The sequence below is a fragment of the Ranitomeya variabilis genome, chromosome 2, assembly GCF_051348905.1.
Source record: "Ranitomeya variabilis isolate aRanVar5 chromosome 2, aRanVar5.hap1, whole genome shotgun sequence".
Taxonomy (NCBI): Eukaryota; Metazoa; Chordata; class Amphibia; order Anura; family Dendrobatidae; genus Ranitomeya; species Ranitomeya variabilis.
Window position 1 is genome coordinate 458487219 of NC_135233.1, and position 21614 is coordinate 458508832.

Below are 21614 nucleotides of genomic sequence, written 5' to 3' on the forward strand. Positions count from 1 at the left end.
TATTTCAGTCCTTTATGCATGATATTTTCCGGAAGTATCTGGATAAATTTATGATTGTTTATCTGGACGATATTCTGGTTTTCTCTGAAGATTGGGACTCACATGTGGAGCAGGTCAGGATGGTGTTTCAGGTTTTGCGTGAGAATGCCTTGTTTGTTAAAGGCTCAAAGTGTCTCTTTGGAGTACAGAAAGTTCCCTTTTTGGGGTTTATTTTTTCCCCTTCTGCTGTGGAGATGGACCCAGTCAAGGTCCGAGCTATTCATGAGTGGACTCAACCCACGTCAGTTAAGAGTCTTCAGAAGTTCTTGGGTTTTGCTAACTTCTACCGTCGTTTTATCGCTAATTTTTCTAGCGTTGTTAAACCTTTGACGGATATGACCAAGAAAGGTTCTGATGTTGCTAACTGGGCTCCTGCAGCCGTGGAGGCGTTCCAGGAGTTGAAGCGCCGGTTTACTTCGGCGCCTGTTTTGTGCCAGCCTGATGTCTCACTTCCCTTTCAGGTCGAGGTGGATGCTTCTGAGATTGGGGCAGGGGCCGTTTTGTCACAGAGAGGCCCTGGTTGCTCGGTAATGAGACCATGTGCTTTCTTCTCTAGGAAGTTTTCGCCTGCTGAGCGGAATTATGATGTGGGCAATCGGGAATTACTGGCCATGAAGTGGGCATTTGAGGAGTGGCGTCATTGGCTCGAGGGTGCTAAGCATCATGTGGTGGTCTTGACTGATCACAAAAATTTGATGTATCTCGAGTCTGCTAAACGCTTGAATCCTAGACAGGCCCGCTGGTCATTGTTTTTCTCCCATTTTGACTTTGTGGTCTCGTATTTACCAGGTTCAAAGAATGTGAAAGCTGATGCTCTTTCAAGGAGCTTTGTGCCTGACTCTCCTGGAGTCACAGAACCTGTTGGTATTCTTAAAGAAGGAGTTATTTTGTCAGCCATTTCTCCTGATTTGCGACGTGTGTTGCAGAGATTTCAAGCTGGTAGACCTGACTCTTGTCCACCTGACAGACTGTTTGTTCCTGATAAGTGGACCAGCAGAGTCATTTCCGAGGTTCATTCCTCGGTGTTGGCAGGTCATCCGGGAATTTTTGGCACCAGAGATCTGGTGGCTAGGTCATTTTGGTGGCCTTCCTTGTCACGGGATGTACGGTCATTTGTGCAGTCCTGTGGGACTTGTGCTCGAGCTAAGCCTTGCTGTTCCCGTGCCAGCGGGTTGCTCTTGCCCTTGCCTGTCCCGAAGAGGCCTTGGACACATATTTCCATGGATTTCATTTCTGATCTCCCGGTGTCTCGGGGTATGTCTGTCATCTGGGTGGTATGTGATCGCTTTTCAAAAATGGTCCATTTGGTGCCTTTGCCTAAGCTGCCTTCCTCTTCCGATCTGGTTCCTGTGTTCCTTCAGAATGTGGTTCGTTTACACGGCATTCCTGAGAATATTGTGTCTGACAGAGGATCCCAGTTTGTTTCCAGGTTCTGGCGATCCTTTTGTGCTAGGATGGGCATTGATTTATCGTTCTCGTCTGCCTTTCATCCTCAGACTAATGGACAAACTGAGCGAACTAATCAGACTCTGGAAGCTTACTTGAGGTGTTTTGTTTCGGCAGATCAGGATGATTGGGTGACCTTCTTGCCGTTGGCTGAGTTTGCCCTAAATAATCGGGCTAGTTCCGCTACTTTGGTTTCGCCATTTTTCTGCAACTCTGGTTTCCATCCTCGTTTTTCCTCGGGACATGTGGAGCCTTCTGACTGTCCTGGAGTGGATTCTGTGGTGGATAGGTTGCAGCAGATCTGGAATCATGTGGTGGACAACTTGAAGTTGTCACAGGAGAAGGCTCAGCGTTTTGCCAACCGCAGCCGCGGTGTGGGTCCCCGACTTCGTGTTGGGGATTTGGTGTGGCTGTCTTCTCGATTTGTTCCTATGAAGGTCTCCTCTCCTAAATTTAAGCCTCGCTTCATCGGTCCTTACAAGATATTGGAAATCCTTAATCCTGTGTCCTTTCGCTTGGATCTTCCGGTTTCGTTTGCCATTCACAACGTGTTCCATAGGTCTTTGTTACGACGCTACGTTGTGCCTGTGGTTCCTTCTGCTGAGCCTCCTGCTCCGGTGTTGGTTGAGGGCAAGTTGGAGTACGTGGTGGAGAAGATCTTGGATTCTCGTCTCTCCAGGCGGAGGCTTCAGTATTTGGTCAAGTGGAAGGATTATGGTCAGGAGGATAATTCCTGGGTTGTTGCCTCTGATGTGCATGCGGCCGATTTGGTTCGTGCCTTTCACGCTTCTCATCCTGATCGCCCTGGTGGTCTTGGTGAGGGTTCGGTGACCCCTCCTTAAGGGGGGGTACTGTTGTGAATTAGACTTTTTTGGCTCCCTCTAGTGGTTACTAGTGATATGACTCTGGGATTTCCTTCCCTCTGTTTGCACCCAGCTGGGTCGTTACCTCCTGGAACCTTAGTCCAGTGCCTGGCATCGGTGTTATCAGACACATTCTGTTTGCTCCTGTTTGCTGGTCCTGGTTCGTGCTAAATTAAGCTAAGTCTTGCTTCTTTGTTTTTTGGGTTATTTGTTTGCTATAATTTTTGTCCAGCTTGTACTAAATGTGATTCCTGACCTTGCTGGAAGCTCTAGGGGGCTGGTGTTCTCCCCCCGGGCCGTTAGACGGTTCGGGGGTTCTTGAATTTCCAGTGTGGATATTTTTGATAGGATTTTTTGCTGACCATATAAGTTATCTTTCTATATTCTGCTATTAGCTAGTGGGCCTCTCTTTGCTAAATTCCTAGCTCATTCTTATGTTTGTCTTTTCCTCTTACCTCACCGTTATTATTTGTGGGGGGCTTCTATCCAACTTTTTGGGTATTTCCTCTGGAGGCAAGAAAGGTCTTTCTTTTCCCTTCTAGGGGTAGTTAGCTCTCCGGCTGGCGCGAGACGTCTAGGATCAACGTAGGAACGTTCCCCGGCTGCTGGTATTTGTGGTGCTAGGATTAGTTATATGGTCAGCCCAGTTACCACTGCCCTATGAGCTGGTTTTCTGTATTTACTGACTTAGCATTATTCCTGAGGCCCTCTGCCATTGGGTCATAACAGGAGCCCTCCCCTGCGTCGGCAGCGCATTGAGGTAAATAAATATTTTGTTTTTACTGAATTTTTTTTGCTGCCCTGTCTATCTATCTATCTATCTATCTATCTATCTATCCATCTATCTCTTATATATATATATCCATCCCATATCTATCTATTTATTCCATATCTACAGTTATATGAAAATGTTTGGGCACCCTATTAATCTTAAGCTTAATGTTTTATAAAAATTGTTTTTTTTTGCAACAGCTATTTCAGTTTCATATATCTAATAACTGTTGGACACAGTAATGTTTCTGCCTTGAAATGAGGTTTATTGTGCTAACAGAAAATGTGCAATCTGCATTCAAACAAAATTTGACAGGTGCATAAGTATGGGCACCCTTATCATTTTCTTGTTTTAAATACTCCTACCTACTTTTTACTGACTTACTAAAGCACTTTTTTTGGTTTTGTAACCTCATTGAGCTTTGAACTTCATAGCCAGGTGTATGCAATCATGAGAAAAGCTACTTAAAGTGGCCACTTGCAAGTTGTTCTCCTGTTTGAATCTCCTCTGAAGAGTGGCATCATGGGCTCCTCAAAACAACTGTCAAATGATCTGAAAGCAAAGATTAACATAGTTGTTCAGGGGAAGGATACAAAAAGCTGTCTCAGAGATTTAACCTGTCAATTTCCACTGTGAGGAACATAGTAAGGAAATGGAAGAACACAGGTACAGTTATTGTTAAGGCCAGAAGTGGCAGGCCAAGAAAAACATCAGAAAGGCAGAGAAGAAGAATGGTGAGATCAGTCAAGGACAATCCTCAGACCACCTCCACAGAGCTGCAGCATCAACTTGCTGCAGATGGTGTCAATGTGCATCGGTCAACTATACAACGCACTTTGCACAAGGAGAAGCTGTATGGGAGAGTGATGCGAAAGAAGCCGTTTCTGCAAGCACGCCACAAACAGTCGGCTGAGGTAAGCAAAAGCACATTTGGAGAAGCCAATTTCTTTTTAGAAGAAGGTCCTGTGGCTGATGAAACCAAGATTGAGTTGTTTGGTCATACAAAAAGGCGTTATGCATGGAGTCAAAAAAACACAGCATTCGAAGAAAAACACTTGCTACCCACAGTAAAATTTGGTGGAGATTCCATCATGCTTTGGGGCTGTATGGCCAATGCCGACACCGGGAACCTTGTTAAAGTTGAGGGACGCATGGATTCCTCTCAGTATCAGCAGATTCTTGACAATAATGTTCATGAATCAGTGACAAAGTTGAAGTTACGCAGGGGATGGATCTTTCAGCAAGACAATGATCCAAAACACCGCTCCAAATCTACTCAGGCATTCATGCAGAGGAACAATTACACTGTTCTGGAATGGCCATCCCAGTCCCCAGACCTGAATATCATTGAACATCTGTGGGATCATTTGAAGAGGGCTGTCCATGCTCGGCAACCATTAAACTTAACTGAACTGGAATTGTTTTGTAAAGAGGAATGGTCAAAAATACCTTCATCCAGGATCCAGGAACTCATTAAAAGCTACAGGAAGTGACTAGAGGCTGTTATTTTTGCAAAAGGAGGATCTACTAAATATTAATGTCACTTTTCTGGTGAGGTGCCCATACTTATGCACCTGTCAATTTTTGTTTGAATGCAGATTGCACATTTTCTGTTAGTACAATAAACCTCATTTCAAGGCAGAAACATTACTGTGTCCGACAGTTATTAGATATATGAAACTGAAATAGCTGTTGCAAAAAAAACAATTTTTACAAAACATTAAGCTTAAGATTAATAGGGGTTTTTCATATAACTGTATCTATCTATCTATCTATCTATCTATCTATCTATCTATCACATATCTATCTATTCCATATCTATCTATCTATCTATCTATCTATCTATCTATCTATCTATCCCATATCTATCTATCTATCTATCTATCTATCTATCTATCTATCTATCTATCTATCTATCTATCTATATATATACTATTATTAATTAATATATTTATCAATCTATCATTTTTGTATAACAGGAAGCTGCAGCAGAAGAGGTGCTTCCAGAAGAACACCAAAGGGGTGGAGAGAGACCTGGAGTGGGATCGCAATTGGTAAGTTTCTTGAATGCATCGCAGAAACACAATCTCACACTATGCCCAACACATAAAAACGAAAGATCATTACAGAAATAACACTGCACACAACACATACAAACTGATCATTACAGACATCACACAACATGCAACACATACAAACAGATCATTACAGACATCACACAACATACAACACATACAAACTGATCATTATAGACATCACAGTGCACACAACACATAAAAAGCCAATATACAAGCACATAATTTTGTTTTTCTTATAGTCTTCTGATTCTGGTGCTCGATCCAGAGGCCTCAGAGCGGCTCCCAGGGTCGTCGACATGAGAGTGAGGGCTGTCGCCATCGTTTAGGCTTTTTTTAAAAACTTTATGTTGTTTTGTTTTTTTCTTCTTTTTTTAACAGGCTTCACAGTGTGCTCCTGAGTCGGACGGTGAGGGGGTCGGGCTAAATATCGACCTCCTCATCGATCTGATCAGAGACAGGGAGCCGCTGTGGTACATGGGTGACCGCCACCACGCTGATGTAATTGTGACCCGTCGGCTCTGGAAGCAAGTCTGCCAACAGCTTGTAGACAACTGGGAGGACCTCGATGCTCGGGCCCACAATCAAGCACGCAAGTATACATAGTTCAGTTATGTTGCTGGACTTAAAGTGTTGTATACTAACCAATTTGTGCTTTCACTTTCTTCAGGTGAGAGGATTGTCAAGCGGTGACGGTCGATCAGGGATCACTTCAAGAAGGAGTTCAATAAAGAGATGAAAGAGATGCGGGCCCCGAGTGGAACTGGAGGACGCAGGAGGAAGTATAAATATGCAAGGGCCCTGTCGTTCCTCCGGTTAACGATGGTGAGCCAAAAGTAAATATTACTCTCCCCCTTCATTTAATAACATGTCTAACCCTCTTTTGCTGTTTCAGCCATGGCAATGCAATATCAATATATTAATTATATATTTTTTCTCTTTGTTCCACAGCACCGTCGGCAGCACTCGGGAGCCTGCAGCAGAGTTGAACCCTTCCGGGGCGATCCCTCAGGAGTCTGCCACCGCGGGACACTTTGACAGTCCTGGCCCCTCTGCACCTTTCCACCCATCTGACCCTCGGTCCCATCCACCAGCGCTGGAGCATCCTGGCCGCCTGCGTTGCATGAATCTGCTGGTGAGGATATAGCTTTTCCTTTACCCCACCCCTCTGATGCTGCCACCTCTAGTACACCTGTGGCTTCGGGGCGGCAGCGCCAGAGGGGTCAGGCACAGAGCTATACGCCCGAGTTCTTGCACCTGAATGCATCCTTCCAGAACTGTCTGAAACTTTTGTCGGAGCAAATGGCCGCAGGTTTTAATTTGATAAACAAAAGTATTCTTGAGTTGCATACACTTCTGCAACGGATGCATTCAGATGCAAGTCAATCACCGAACCACACTTTTTTCAGATCGCTACTCGAGCGCATGGACAAGTATTCTCCTGATCACCAGATGCAAGTAATGCAATCGTGCCAGTCTGCTCTAGCGCTTGTTACCTCCCAAGCAATTGTTTCCAGTCCACTGCACCCAAGCAATTGGGAAACTAACAAGCTTGCTGGAATTTATCGGCTATTTCCAACCAACTCTCCATTGTGGGATGTGGTATAAATACGCCGTGCAAAGAGTCCCACAATGCACGTCAGGTGTGCTTCACAATTCTTGATATGGTTGAATTTCCCAGTCGAAATTGAAAATGTAGTGACAAAAGGGATTCTCCAGTTGCAAGGAATCTGCGAATAAAAGCAAAGCAACCAGTTTGAACCAGTTACAGAAGAAGAAGTAAGCAGGCTCCTTGCATCTTCTCGCCCGACCACTTGCACCAGTGACCCCATTCCGTCATATCTCCTACATCAGCTCCTCCTCACTATGCTCCGCTCCATCGGCCTCAAGGACACCGTTCTCTCTTGGTTCTCCTCCTATCTCTCTGACCGATCCTTCACTGTATGTTTTGCTGGTTCCTCCTCCTCTCACCTTCCCCTTACTGTTGGGGTTCCTCAAGGATCAGTCCTAGGCCCCCTCCTCTTCTCTTTGTATACTGCCCCTATTGGACAAACAATCAGTAGATTTGGTTTCCAGTACCATCTCTATGCTGACGACACCCAATTATACACCTCTTCTCCTGTTATCACGCCGACCTTTTTAGAAAACACCAGTGATTGTCTTACCGATGTCTCTAACATCATGTCCTCCCTCTATCTGAAACTGAACCTGTCAAAAACTGAACTCCTCGTGTTCTCTCCCTCTACTAACCTTCCTTTGCCTGACATTGCCATCTCCGTGTGCGGTTCCACCATTACTCCAAAGCAACATGCCCGCTGCCTTGAGGTCATCCTTCATTCCGAGCTTTCATTCACCCCCCACATCCGATCACTGGCTCGCTCTTCTCGCATCTCAAAAACATTTCTAGAATTCGCCCTTTTCTTACTTTCGACTCTGCAAAAACTCTTACCGTCTCACTTATTCATTCTCGTCTGGACTATTGTAACTCTCTACTAATCGGCCTCCCTCTTACCAAACTCTCCCAGCTCCAATCTGTCCTGAATGCTGCTGCCAGAATCATATTCCTCACCAACCGTTACACCGATGCCTCTACCTTGTGCCAGTCATTACATTGGCTACCCATCCACTCCAGAATCCATTACAAAACTACTACCCTCATCCACAAAGCACTCCATGGCTCAGCACCACCCTACATCTCCTCTCTGGTCTCAGTCTACCACCCTACCCGTGCCCTCCGCTCCGCTAATGACCTCAGGTTAGCATCCTCAATAATCAGAACCTCCCACTCCCGTCTCCAAGACTTTACACGTGCTGCGCCGATTCTTTGGAATGCATTACCTAGGTTAATACGATTAATACCCAATCCCCACAGTTTTAAGCGTGCCCTAAAAACTTATTTTGTTCAGACTGGCCTACCACCTTAATGCATTAACCTAACCATCCCTGTGTGGCCCATTCAAAAAACAAACAAAAAAAACAACAAAAAAACATAATCAGGTTCCTCGCATCATGTTCTTATACACTTTATGCAGTTAATAGCACTCTGTGTCTGTACTGCTACATACTTACGCAGTTAACTGGTTCACGCAGCTTTACATGAACACCCGAGCCTTACACTATGGCTGGTCCAAATAACTAAAGCAATTGTTACCACCCACCTCTCGTGTCTCCCCTTTTCCTCATAGTTTGTAAGCTTGCTAGCAGGGCCCTCATTCCTACTGGTATCTGTTTTGAACTGTGATTTCTGTTATGCTGTAATGTCTATTGTCTGTACAAGTCCCCTCTATACGTTGTAAAGTGCTGCGGAATATGTTGGCGCTATATAAATAAAAATTATTATTATATTATTATTATTATTATTATTATTTGGAGTAAGCTCTGTTCTGCTCCCATTTCTCTGGAGTAAGCTCTGTTCTGCTCCCATATTTCTGTGGTAAGCTCTGTTCTGCTCCCATATCTCTGGAGTGAGCTCAGTGCTGCTCCCATATCTCTGGAGTAAGCGCTGTTCTGCTCCCATATCTCTGGAGTAAGCTCCTTTCAGTTCCCTAATCTACATAATAATCTTGGTTCCATTCTCATGTCTATGTAGTCAGCTTGCTTCTGTAAGGCCATGTGCACACGTTAAGTATTTTTCGCGTTTTTTTCGCGTTTTTTCGCTATAAAAACGTGATAAAAACGCGAAAAAAACGCTTACATATGCCTCCTATTATTTTAAGTGTATTCCGCATTTTTTGTGCAAATGTAGCCTTTTTTTCCGCGAAAAAATTGCATCGCGGAAAAAAAAGCAACATGTTCATTAAAATGCGGAATTGCAGGGGATGCCGCACACCTAGGAGTCCTTTGATCTGCTTACTTCCCGCACGGGGCTGTGCCCACGATGCGGGAAGTAAGCAGATTATGTGCAGTTGGTACCCAGGGTGGAGGAGAGGAGACTCTCCTCCACGGACTGGGCACCATATAATTGGTAAAAAATAAGAATTAAAATAAAAAATAGTCCTATACTCACCCTCGATGTCTTCCCGCCTCCACTGCATGCTGTCGCTTCGGTTCCTGTAGCTGGTGTGCGGTGAAAGACCTGCCGATGACGTCACTGTCCTGTGATTGGTCGTGAGCGGTCATGTGACCGCTCACGTGACCGTGACGTCACGGAAGGTCCTGTGCGCACACACCAGCTATAGGAAGAGGAACGGACGCCGCTGAGGAGATGTCTGGGTGAGTATAAGCATTTTTTTATTTTTTTTATTATTTTTAAACATTCTATCTTTTACTATAGATGCTGCAAAAGCAGCATCTATAGTAAAAAGTTGGTCACACTTGTCAAACGCTATGTTTGACAAGTGTGACCAACCTGTCAGTCAGTTTTCCAAGCGATGCTACAGATCGCTTGGAAAACTTTAGCATTCTGCAAGCTAATTACGCTTGCAGAATGCTAAAAAAACGTGAAAAAAACGGAAAAAAAACGCAAAAAAAAAATGCGGATTTCTTGCAGAAAATTTCCGGTTTTCTTCAGGAAATTTCTGCAAGAAATCCTGAACGTGTGCACATACCCTAAGGGTTTTTTTTAGCATTCTGCAAGCGTAATTAGCTTGCAGAATGCTAAAGTTTTCCAAGCGATCTGTAGCATCACTTGGAAAACTGACTGACAGGTTGGTCACACTTGTCAAACATACTGTTTGACAAGTGTGACCAACTGTTTACTATAGATGCAGCTTATGCAGCATCTATAGTAAAAGATAGAATGTTTAAAAATAATAAAAAAAATAAAAAAAATGGTTATACTCACCCAGACATCTCATCAGCGGCGTCCGTTCCTCTTCCTATAGCTGGTGTGTGCGCGCAGGACGTTCCATGACGTCGCGGTCATGTGAGCGGTCACATGTCCGCTCACGACCAATCACAAGACAGTGACGTCATCGGCAGGTCCTTCACCGCACAGCAGCTATAGGAACCGAAGCGGCAGCATGCAGCGGTGAGGCGGGAAGACATCGAGGGTGAGTATAGGACTATTTTTTATTTTAATTCTTTTTTTTTTACCAATTATATGGTGCCCAGTGCGTGGAGGAGAGTCTCCTCTCCTCCACCCTGGGTACCAACCGCACATAATCTGCTTACTTCCCGCATGGTGTGCACAGCCCCGTGCGGGAAGTAAGCAGATCAATGGACTCCTAGGTGTGCGGAATCCCCGCAATTCCGCATTTTTAATGAACATGTTGCTTTTTTTTCCGCGATGCAATTTTTTCGCGGAAAAAATCGCAACATTTGCACAAAAAATGCGGAATACACTGTAAATAATAGGAGGCATATGTTAGCGTTTTTTTCGCGTTTTTATCACGTTTTTATAGCGAAAAAACGTGAAAAAAACGCTAAAAATCCTGAACGTGTGCACATGGCCTTACAGTATCTATGTAGGCAGTAAGCTTGGTTCTGCTCCCATATCTATGGAGCAAGCTCCTTAAGGTACCGTTACACTAAACGACTTACCAACGATCATGACCAGCGATACGACCTGGCCGTGATCGTTGGTAAGTCGTTGTGTGGTCGCTGGGGAGCTGTCACACAGACAGCTCTCTCCAGCGACCAACGATCAGGGAAACGACTTCGGCATAGTTGAAACTGTCTTCAACGATGCCGAAGTCCCCGGGTAACCAGTGTAAACATCGGGTTACTAAGTGCAGGGCCGCGCTTAGTAACCTGATATTTACCCTGGTTACCATTGTAAAAGTTTTTTTAAAAAAAACACTACTATACTCACATACCGATGTCTGTCACGTCCCCCGCCGTCAGCTTCCCGCACTGACTGTGTCAGCGCCGGCCGTAAAGCAGAGCACAGCGGTGACGTCACCGCTGTGCTCTGCTTTACGGCCGGCGCTGACAGTCAGTGCAGGGAAGCTGACGGCGGGGGACGTGACAGACATCGGAATGTGAGTATGTACTGTGTTCAAAAAACAAACAAACAAAAAAAAAAAAAACATAATCAGGTTCCTCGCATCATGTTCTTATACACTTTATGCAGTTAATAGCACTCTGTGTCTGTACTGCTACATACTTACGCAGTTAACTGGTTCACGCAGCTTTACATGAACACCCGAGCCTTACACTATGGCTGGTCCAAATAACTAAAGCAATTGTTACCACTAGGGTTGAGCGACTTTCATTTTTTTAAGATCGAGTCGGGTTTTGGGAAACCCGATTTTGTCCAGAGTCGAGTCGAGTGAAGTCGGCCGATTATCGCTAAAAGTCGGGGATCGACCGAAACACGAAACCCAATGCAAGTCAATGGGGAAGCATAGCCGGCAGTGAGTGGAGGCCAGGAAAACACATACAGTGCCCATTTTAATGCCAAAAACATCCATTCTTGTTTTCTGAAGCTTGTCAATCTAAATTAACTTTATAATAATAGTTGGGCACTGGAAATTGGGGGTGATTTGGCAAAAGTTGTGGGGGGTAGGGCTGGTTCAAGGTTTTAGTGGGCACAGGAAACATGGACTACGTCACGGCGGTGGAGCAGTGAGAGGTAAGTATGTCAAGTTTGCAAGTGCTGTGATCCTAAGCAAGCAGGGGGGCCCACTCGTTGGCATTGGCACTGGCACAGGGCCCCTCAAAGTACAGCGGTGTGTTTGCACGGCGGGGGCGCCTCCCACCAGCAGCGACACTTTTGCGTACTCTGAGGGGCCCTGTGCCAGTGACGTCGCCAACGAGTATGCCCCCCCCACCTGATGAAGGAACCTGTACTTTCATCTGCACCTTCCTCTTTGTCCCTGTGTAAGGTGGTATAACATGCGGGAAGGGGAACCTGACTTTCAGCAGGGTCAGATTCTGGCTGTGTAGAGTGCAAGGGGAATGTAGTGGTCTAGGTCAATGTACCAGCAGACTCATGTAGCAGTGGCTGGGCAGTGGGCAGGATGAGGAGGAAACAGATATAGGGCCAAAGAATAAAGTAGGCTAAATGCAGTTCAAAATTGGTAACAGGACTAAACAGGCGGCATTGCTTTGTTGAGTGGAGTAGCAAACCCAGGAGCAGCAGACACTGTTTTAAGGGCCCAAACACACTAATAGGCCAAATGCAGTTTAATATCTGATACTATAGGCCAAAAGCCATAAGGTTGAAGCTCAGCTTTATTCAGTTGAGGGCAACACCAGGGAGGGGCAGACACCGTTAGTAGGCCGTAACCAAAGTTGAAGGCCAAATGCAGTTTAAAATCTGATACTATAGGCCGAAAGCCACAAGGTTGAAGCACAGCTTTATTCAGTTGAGGGCAACACCAGGGAGGGGCAGACACCGTTAGTAGGCCGTAACCAAAGTTGAAGGCCAAATGCAGTTTAATATCTGATACTATAGGCCGAAAGCCACAAGGTTGAAGCACAGCTTTGTTCAGTTGAGGGCAACACCAGGGAGGGGCAGACACCGTTAGTAGGCCCTAACCACCATTTTGTTTTTTTAAAAAACACTTAATGAGAGCCAGAAGGTTGAAGCACAGCTTTATTCAGTTGAGGGCAACACCAGGGAGGGGCAGACACCGTTAGTAGGCCGTAACCAAAGTTGAAGGCCAAATGCAGTTTAATATCTGATACTATAGGCCGAAAGCCACAAGGTTGAAGCACAGCTTTATTCAGTTGAGGGCAACACCAGGGAGGGGCAGACACCGTTAGTAGGCCCTAACCACCATTTTGTTTTTTAAAAAACACTTAATGAGAGCCAGAAGGTTGAAGCACAGCTTTATTCAGTTGAGGGCAACACCAGGGAGGGCCAGACACCGTTAGTAGGCCGTAACCAAAGTTGAAGGCCAAATGCAGTTTAAAATCTGATACTATAGGCCGAAAGCCAGAAGGTTGAAGCACAGCTTTATTCAGTTGAGGGCAACACCAGGGAGGGGCAGACACCGTTAGTAGGCCCTAACCACCATTTTGTTTTTTAAAAAACACTTAATGAGAGCCAGAAGGTTGAAGCACAGCTTTATTCAGTTGAGGGCAACACCAGGGAGGGCCAGACACCGTTAGTAGGCCGTAACCAAAGTTGAAGGCCAAATGCAGTTTAACCCCTTCCCGACCCATGACACCTATGTGGCGTCATGGAATGATCGCATCCCTGCAGATCGGGTGAAAGGGTTAATTCCTATTTTACCCGATCTGCAGGGAGAGGGGGAGTTGTACTTCAGCCTAGGGGGGGTGGCTTTGCCCCCACGTGGCTACGATCGCTCTGATTGGCTGTTGAAAGTGCAACAGCCAATCAGAGCAATTTGCAATATTTCACCTATGAAAATGGTGAAATATTGCAATCCAGCCATGGCCGATGCTGCAATAGCATCTGCCATGGCTGGAAATCATGTTCTGGCCCCCCCCACCGCCCCCGATCTCCTCCCCAGTCCTCCGTTATGTCCGGTACCCCCCTCCGTCCCCCTGTTCGCTCCCCCGTGCTCCTGTCCGCTCCCCCCGTCCTCCGATCCCCCCCTGTGCTCCGATCCACCCCCCCACCACCCCCTCATACTTACCGATCCTCCCGAAGTCGGTCCGTCTTCTCCCTGGGCGCCGCCATCTTCCAAGATGGCGGGCGCATGCTCAGTACGCCCAACGAATCTGCCGGCTGGCAGATTCGTTACAAGTACATTTTGATCGCTATGGTAGGTTCTACCACAGCGATCAAAATAAAAAAATAATAATTAAACCCCCCCCTTTATCACCCCCATAAGTAGGGACAATAATAAAATAAAGCAAATATTTTTTTTTCTTTTTCCACTAGGGTTAGGGTTAGAACTAGGGTTAGAACTAGGGGTAGGGTTAGGGGTAGGGTTAGGGTTTCGGGTAGGGTTAGGGTTAGGGGTAGGGTTATGGCATGTGCACACAGAGTGGATCGGCCGCGGATCCGCAGCGGATCGGCAGCGGATCGGCAGCGGATCGGCAGCGGATCGGCCGCGGATCGGCCGCGGATCGGCCGCGGATCCGCAGCGGATCCGCCGCGGATCTGCAGCGGATCGGCCGCGGATTGGCAGCGGATTGGCCGCGGATCCGCAGCGGATTGGCCGCTGCGAATTCGAAGCAGTTTTCCATCAGGTTTACAGTACCATGTACACTTAAGGAAAACCAAATCCGCTGTGCCCATGGTGCGGAAAATTCCGTGCAGAAACGCTGCATTGTATTTTCCGCAGCATGTCAATTCTTTGTGCGGATTCCGCAGCGTTTTACACCTGTTCCTCAATAGGAATCCGCAGGTGAAATCCGCACAAAAAAACACTGGAAATCTGCTGTAAATCCGCAGGCAAAACGCAGTGCCTTTTACCTGCAGATTTTTCAAAAATCGTGCGGAAAAATCTCACACGAATCCGCAACGTGGGCACATAGCCTTAGGGTTAGGGTTGGAATTAGAGTTAGGGTTGGAATCAGGGCTAGGGTTTGAAATAGGGTTAAGATTAGGCTTGTGGTTAGGGTTACGGATAGGGTTAGGGGTGTGTTGGGGTTACAGTTGTGGTTAGGGTTGGGATTAGGGTTAGGATTAGGGTTGGAATTAGGGTTACGGTTGTGTTGCGGTTAGGGTTGTGGTTAGGGGTGTGTTGGGGTTAGGGTTGTGATTAGGGTTATGGCTACAGTTGGGATTAGGATTAGGGGTGTGTTGGGGTTAGTGTTGAAGTTAGAATTGAGGGGTTTCCACTTTTTAGGCACATCAGGGGTCTCCAAACGCAACATGGCGCCACCATTGATTCCAGCCAATCTTGCGTTCAAAAAGTCAAATGGTGCTCCCGCCCTTCCAAGCCCCGACGTGCGCCCAAACAGTGGTTTACCCCCACATTTGGGGTACCAGCGTACTCAGGACAAACTGGGCAACAACTGTTGGTGTCCAATTTCTCCTGTTACCCTTGCAAAAATAAAAAATTACTTGCTAAAACATAATTTTTGAGGAAAGAACAATTATTTTTTATTTTCACGGCTCTGCGTTATAAACTTCTGTGAAGCACTTGGGGGTTGAAAGTGCTCACCACACATCTAGATAAGTTCCTTCGGGGGTCTAGTTTCCAAAATGGGGTCACTTGTGGGGTGTTTCTACTGTTTAGGCACATCAGGGGCTCTGCAAATGCAATGTGACGCCCGCAGACCATTCCATCAAAGTCTGCATTTCAAATGTCACTACTTCCCTTCCGAGCCCTGACGTGTGCCCAAACAGTGGTTTACCCCCACATATGGGGTATCAGCGTACTCACAACAAACTGGGCAACAAATATTGGGGTCCAAATTCTCCTGTTACCCTTGTGAAAATAAAAAATTGCTTGCTAAAACATCTTTTTTGAGGAAAGAAAAATGATTTTTTATTTTCACGGCTCTGCGTTGTAAACTTCTGTGAAGCACTTGGGGGTTGAACGTGCTCACCACACATCTAGATAAGTTCCTTGGGGGGTCTAGTTTCCAAAATGGGGTCACTTGTGGGGGGTTTCTACTGTTTAGGCATATCAGGGGCTCTGCAAACGTAACATGATGCCCGCAGACCATTCTGTCATGTTCTCAATGGCAAGAGAACATAGCATCAGCATATATAGGAACTAGCTCTTGGAAGATGGGAACTGAGCTGACCATGAACTAAACCTAACGCACAACTAGCAGTGGCCGGGTAGCATGCCTACGTTGATTCTAGATGCCCAGCACCAGCCGGAGGACTAAATAATGCTAGCAGAGGAAAATATTAGTCCTAGCTCACCTCTAGAGAAATACCCCGAAAGGAGACAGAGGCCCCCCACATGTATTGGCGGTGAATTAAGATGAAATAACAAAACGTAGTATGAAAATAGGTTTAGCAAATTTGAGGTCCACTACTACATAGCAGAAGACAGAAAGGACACTTTCATGGTCAGCTGAAAACCCTATCAAAACACCATCCAGAAATTACTTTAAAACTCTGGCATTAACTCATAACACCAGAGTGGCAATTCCTGTTCACAAGAGCTTTCCAGACACAGTAACGAAACTACAGCTGTGAACTGGAACAAAAATGCAAAAACAAACATGGACAAGAGTCCAACTTATCTAGTAGTTGTCTAGGAGCAGGAACAAGCACAGAGAGGCTTCTGATAACATTGTTGACCGGCAAGCAACTAACAGAGCAGCAAGGTTATATAGCGACTCCCACATCTTGATGGGAACAGGTGAACAGAGAAGATGAAGACACCAGTTCAATTCCACCAGTAGCCACCGGGGGAGCCCAGAATCCAAATTCACAACACCATTCCATCAAAGTCTGCATTCCAAAACGTCACTACTTCCCTTCCGAGCCCCGGCATGTGCCCAAACAGTGGTTTACCCCCACATATGGGGTATCAGCGTACTCAGGAGAAACTGGACAACAACTTTTGGGGTCCAATTTCTCCTATTACTCTTGCAAAAATAAAAAATTCTGGGCTAAAAAATATTTTTGAGGAAAGGAAACACATTTATTATTTTCACGGCTCTGCGTTATAAACTTCTGTGAAGCACTTGGGGGTTCAAAGTGCTCACCACACATCTAGATAAGTTCCCTTGGGGGTCTAGTTTCCAAAATGGAGTCACTTGTGGGGAGTTCCTACTGTTTAGGCACATCAGGGACTCTGCAAACGCAACCTGATGCCCGCAGAGCATTCCATCAAAGTCTGCATTTCAAAACGTCACTACTTCCCTTCCGAACCCCGACGTGTGCCAAAACAGTGGTTTACCCCCACATATGGGGTATCAGCGTACTCAGGAGAAACTGGACAGCAACTTTTGGGGTCCAATTTCTCCTGTTACTCTTGCAAAAATAAAAAAATTCTGGGCTAAAAAAATATTTTTGAGGAAAGGAAACACATTTTTTATTTTCACGGCTCTGCGTTATAAACTTCTGTGAAGCACTTGGGGGTTCAAAGTGCTCACTACACATCTAGATAAGTTCCCTTGGGGGTCTAGTTTCCAAAATGGAGTCAATTGTGGGGAGTTCCTACTGTTTAGGCACATCAGGGGCTCTGCAAACGCAACCTGACGCCCGCAGAGCATTCCATCAAAGTCTGCATTTCAAAACATCACTACTTCCCTTCCGAACCCCGACGTGTGCCAAGACAGTGGTTTACCCCCACATATGGGGTATCAGCGTACTCAGGAGAAACTGGACAACAACTTTTGGGGTCCAATTTCTCCTGTTACCCTTGGGAAAATAAAAAATTGTGGGCTAAAAAATCATTTTTGAGAAAAGAAAAATTATTTTTTATTTTCATGGCTCTGCGTTATAAACTTCTGTGAAGCACTTGGGGGTTCAAAGTGCTCACCACACATCTAGATTAGTTCCTTGGGAGGTCTAGTTTCCAAAATGGGGTCACTTGTGCGGGAGCTCCAATGTTTAGGCACACAGGGGCTCTCCAAACGCGACATGGTGTCGGCTAATGATTGGAGCTAATTTTCCATTCAAAAAGCCAAATGGCGTGCCTTCCCTTCCGAGCCCTGCCGTGCGCCCAAACAGTGGTTTACCCCCACATATGGGGTATCATCGTACTCAGGACAAACTGCACAACAACATTTGGGGTCCAATTTCTCCTATTACCCTTGGGAAAATAAAAAATTCTGGGCTAAAAATCATTTTTGAGGAAAGAAAAATTATTTTTTTATTTTCACGGCTCTGCGTTATAAACTTCTGTGAAGCACCTGGGGGTTATAAGTGCTCACTATGCATCTAGATAAGTTCCTTGGGGGGTCTAGTTTCCAAAATGGGGTCACTTGTAGGGGAGCTCCAATGTTTAGGCACACAGGGGCTCTCCAAACACGACATGGTGTCCGCTAACGATTGGAGCTAATTTTCCATTCAAAAAGTCAAATGGCACGCCTCCCCTTCCGAGCCTTGCCGTGCACCCAAACAGTGGTTTATCACCACATATGAGGTATCGGCATACTCAGGAGAAATTGCCCAACAAATTTTAGGATCTATTTTATCCTGTTGCCCATGTGAAAATGAAAGAATTGAGGCTAAAAGAAATTTTGTGTGAAAAAAAAGTACTTTTTCATTTAAGCGGATCAATTTGTGAAGCACCTGGGGGTTTAAAGTGCTCACTATGCCTCTAGATGAGTTCCTTGGGGGGTCTAGTTTCCAAAATGGGGTCACTTGTGGAGGAGCTCCAATGTTTAGGCACACAGGGGCTTTCCAAACGCTACATGGTGTCCGCTAACGATGGAGATAATTTTTCATTCAAAAAGTCAAATGGCGCTCCTTCCCTTCCGAGCCTTGCCGTGCACCCAAACAGTGGTTTATCACCACATATGAGGTATCGGCATACTCAGGAGAAATTGCCCAACAAATTTTAGGATCCATTTTATCCTGTTGCCCATGTGAAAATGAAAGAATTGAGGCTAAAAGAAATTTTGTGTGAAAAAAAAGTACTTTTTCATTTAAGCGGATCAATTTGTGAAGCACCTGGGGGTTTAAAGTGCTCACTATGCCTCTAGATGAGTTCCTTGGGGGGTCTAGTTTCCAAAATGGGGTCACTTGTGGAGGAGCTCCAATGTTTAGGCACACAGGGGCTTTCCAAACGCTACATGGTGTCCGCTAACGATGGAGATAATTTTTCATTCAAAAAGTCAAATGGCGCTCCTTCCCTTCCGAGCCTTACCATGTGCCCAAACAGTGGTTTACCCCCACAGGTGAGGTATTGGTGTACTCAGGAGAAATTGCCCAACAAAATTTAGGATCCATTTTATCCTGTTGCCTATGTGAAAATGAAAAAATTGAGGCTAAAATAATTTTTTTGTGAAAAAAAAGTACTGTTTCATTTTTACGGATCAATTTGTGAAGCACCTGGGGGTTTAAAGTGCTCACTATGATTCTAGATAAGTTCCTTGGGGGGTCTAGTTTCCAAAATGGGGTCACTTGTGGGGGAGCTCCAATGTTTAGGCACACGGGGGCTCTCCAAACGCGACATGGTGTCCGCTAAAGATTGGAGCCAATTTTTCATTCAAAAAGTCAAATGGCGCTCCTTCCCTTCCGAGCCCTGCCGTGCGCCCAAACAGTGGTTTACCCCCACATATGAGGTATCAGCGTACTCAGGACAAATTGGACAACAACGTTCGTGGTCCAGTTTCTCCTTTTACCCTTGGGAAAATAAAAAATTGTTGCTAAAAGATAATTTTTGTGACTAAAAAGTTAAATGTTAATTTTTTACTTCCATGTTGCTTCTGCTGCTGTGAAACACCTGAAGGGTTAATAAACTTCTTGAATGTGGTTTTGAGCACCTTGAGGGGTGCAGTTTTTAGAATGGTGTCAGTTTTGGGTATTTTCAGCCATATAGAACCCTCAAACTGACTTCAAATGTGAGGTGGTCCCTAAAAAAAATGGTTTTGTAAATTTTGTTGTAAAAATGAGAAATCACTGGTCAAATTTTAACCCTTATAACTTCCTAGCAAAAAAAAAATTTGTTTCCAAAATTGTGCTGATGTAAAGTAGACATGTGGGAAATGTTACTTATTAACTATTTTGTGTCACATAACTCTCTGGTTTAACAGAATAACAATTCAAAATGTGAAAATTGCGAAATTTTCAAAATTTTTGCCAAATTTCCGTTTTTTTCACAAATAAACTCAGAAATTATCGACCTAAATTTACCACTAACATGAAGCCCAATATGTCACGAAAAAACAATCTCAGAATCGCTAGGATCAGTTGAAGCGTTCCTGAGTTATTACCTCATAAAGGGACACTGGTCAGAATTGCAAAAAACGGCAAGGTCATGAAGGGGTTAAAATCTGATACTATAGGCCGAAAGCCAGAAGGTTGAAGCACAGCTTTATTCAGTTGAGGGCAACACCAGGGAGAGGCAGACACCGTTAGTAGGCCCTAACCACCATTTTGTTTTTTAAAAAACACTTAATGAGAGCCAGAAGGTTGAAGCACAGCTTTATTCAGTTGAGGGCAACACCAGGGAGGGGCAGACACCGTTAGTAGGCCCTAACCACCATTTTGTTTTTTAAAAAACACTTAATGAGAGCCAGAAGGTTGAAGCACAGCTTTATTCAGTTGAGGGCAACACCAGGGAGGGCCAGACACCGTTAGTAGGCCGTAACCAAAGTTGAAGGCCAAATGCAGTTTAAAATCTGATACTATAGGCCGAAAGCCAGAAGGTTGAAGCACAGCTTTATTCAGTTGAGGGCAACACCAGGGAGGGGCAGACACCGTTAGTAGGCCCTAACCACCATTTTGTTTGTTAAAAAACACTTAATGAGAGCCAGAAGGTTGAAGCACAGCTTTATTCAGTTGAGGGCAACACCAGGGAGGGGCAGACACCGTTAGTAGGCCCTAACCACCATTTTGTTTTTTAAAAAACACTTAATGAGAGCCAGAAGGTTGAAGCACAGCTTTATTCAGTTGAGGGCAACACCAGGGAGGGGCAGACACCGTTAGTAGGCCCTAACCACCATTTTGTTTTTTAAAAAACACTTAATGAGAGCCCGAAGGTTGAAGCACAGCTTTATTCAGTTGAGGGCAACACCAGGGAGGGGCAGACACCGTTAGTAGGCCCTAACCACCATTTTGTTTTTTAAAAAACACTTAATGAGAGCCAGAAGGTTGAAGCACAGCTTTATTCAGTTGAGGGCAACACCAGGGAGGGCCAGACACCGTTAGTAGGCCGTAACCAAAGTTGAAGGCCAAATGCAGTTTAAAATCTGATACTATAGGCCGAAAGCCACAAGGTTGAAGCACAGCTTTATTCAGTTGAGGGCAACACCAGGGAGGGGCAGACACCGTTAGTAGGCCCTAACCACCATTTTGTTTTTTAAAAAACACTTAATGAGAGCCAGAAGGTTGAAGCACAGCTTTATTCAGTTGAGGGCAACACCAGGGAGGGGCAGACACCGTTAGTAGGCCCTAACCACCATTTTGTTTTTTAAAAAACACTTAATGAGAGCCAGAAGGTTGAAGCACAGCTTTATTCAGTTGAGGGCAACACCAGGGAGGGGCAGACACCGTTAGTAGGCCCTAACCACCATTTTGTTTTTTAAAAAACACTTAATGAGAGCCAGAAGGTTGAAGCACAGCTTTATTCAGTTGAGGGCAACACCAGGGAGGGGCAGACACCGTTAGTAGGCCCTAACCACCATTTTGTTTTTTAAAAAACACTTAATGAGAGCCAGAAGGTTGAAGCACAGCTTTATTCAGTTGAGGGCAACACCAGGGAGGGCCAGACACCGTTAGTAGGCCGTAACCAAAGTTGAAGGCCAAATGCAGTTTAAAATCTGATACTATAGGCCGAAAGCCACAAGGTTGAAGCACAGCTTTATTCAGTTGAGGGCAACACCAGGGAGGGGCAGACACCGTTAGTAGGCCGTAACCAAAGTTGAAGGCCAAATGCAGTTTAATATCTGATACTATAGGCCGAAAGCCACAAGGTTGAAGCACAGCTTTTTTCAGTTGAGGGCAACACCAGGGAGGGGCAGACACCGTTAGTAGGC